Source organism: Selaginella moellendorffii, unplaced genomic scaffold, assembly GCF_000143415.4.
Source record: "Selaginella moellendorffii unplaced genomic scaffold, v1.0 SELMOscaffold_354, whole genome shotgun sequence".
Classification (NCBI taxonomy): domain Eukaryota; kingdom Viridiplantae; phylum Streptophyta; class Lycopodiopsida; order Selaginellales; family Selaginellaceae; genus Selaginella; species Selaginella moellendorffii.
In genome coordinates this window covers 7783-9405 of record NW_003314609.1, presented here as the reverse complement: position 1 = coordinate 9405, position 1623 = coordinate 7783, and the positions used below count along the sequence as shown (strand labels likewise).

At 48.3% G+C, this 1623-nt stretch overlaps 1 long non-coding RNA gene across 1 annotated transcript; it reads left to right on the top strand.

Moving 5' to 3' along the window:
• The first annotated feature begins 121 nt into the window (after positions 1 to 121).
• On the top strand, positions 122 to 846 carry LOC112343956. Its single transcript, XR_002991488.1, has 2 exons — positions 122 to 549; positions 652 to 846. It is a non-coding gene; the product is annotated as an uncharacterized LOC112343956 (long non-coding RNA).
• Positions 847 to 1623: the final 777 nt, after the last annotated feature.

Sequence of the window (1623 nt, the reverse complement as noted above, 5' to 3'; positions counted from 1 at the left end):
CAACCCATAACCAACTACAACTTATGAATGTGATTAGCAGTTCAAAGAACTTCAAGAGAAAAACAAGCATCTAAAGCCATGAGAAGGTGATCTTTTTTTATCTTAGGCCTGCATTTTGCTCTATCAGAAATGTATATTGCAACTTTCCATGCCAAGTATATGTGCTAAATGACAATCGTCCAAGGCTCAAAACTCCACTAAAACATAATTGCACTTCAAGACTATTGCTCAACTAATAAGAACCCTTCCAGACACAAGTATGCATAGAGGTGGATTGCTTGCTTACCACACTCATGCGACACATAGACAGTGATCATCGTGTTTCATCCCGCTCAATCAAATGCATCTCAATGAGCCCACACTTTCCATACATATAAACTCAACTACTAGAAAGAATTCAAGCACAGATTTACTTGCCCTTGGAGAGAATCTCCCAGCACAGTGCAAACACCCATGGCCTTCAGAAGAGTGATCTCATTGCCCTCCATGCCTCCAAGGGTGCGAACTCTTACTCCAAGTACGTTTCTCAGTGGTCGAGGCTTTTGAGAGGTAAAATCGAACCCTATCCTCCTTTTGCCCTTTCTTTTGTCGATCTTCCAGCTCGTAAGTCCTCAAATCCCGAAACGATGATGAAAGAATCGCTTGGAACAGGTCCGGAAGTTTCGAATCAAAGAAATGGCAAGGGCGATGGAACAACGAGCGCTGGGGCGTGGGCGATCCGATCGCGCAGCTCGCCGCCAAGCCCGCTTGCAACTACAAGTAGTGTCTATCTGGAGCTGGAGGAGAGCTTGGCGAAGCACTTGGCTGGAGATCTCAGCGAAGAAACAGGCATCAACTTCGCGGACAGTCGTGTCTTCAGTCTCAGCCCTGCTCCAAGTCGGGTGTTTGTGTCCTCCTCAGGCTCTCTTTTGCTGGCACACACAGCGAGCTTGATCTCGGCATCACTTGGACAGCCCCGGTGGATTGGTCTCCGGCTCGGGCTCAGTTCTACACAAGCTGGTACTTGGCTGGCAGCGGGAATGCAAGGGGATCCATCGTGATTTCGTTTCGGGCAAATGATGGTTCTTCCCGGGACTGTTACTCTCCAGGCATCGAGGCAGCCGAGGATGATACCGAGGTATGCTCGTTTGAATGGCCACACGCTACAGGTTTCGTTGGATTGCCGAAACGTGGAGTTTTGGGACTGATGAGATTCACACCAGCAGAAGATCGCAAAGCTCCTGCGGCTGTGGAGATTGCTCTGCGAGTTTCTATTGCAACCCAGGCCATAACTCTTGACGATCCATTACCACGATGATCGATTCAGAACCCAAGAGGGGGCTTTGCCAAGGACGAAACGCCGAGCAGCACGAATGCGGGGAATAATCTCGTCTGGTGGGCGATCTAACAAAAACGCCATGGATTTCGCAAAGACCCCTGTCATATGGTTCAAGTACATGGTATGATTTTATTATTACGGGAACCCGGTTGCCGAGATGATGGCTATCAGGTAAGTGTAGAGGTAAACCGTTGTAGAAGACCCGGGTTCGATGCCGAAGGGTCCACTCAACAAGGACTTTTATGCAAAAATTTTCCTAAATAAGGAGCCATTATTCTGGTTCGCCGGCTCACAAAAACAGCTTA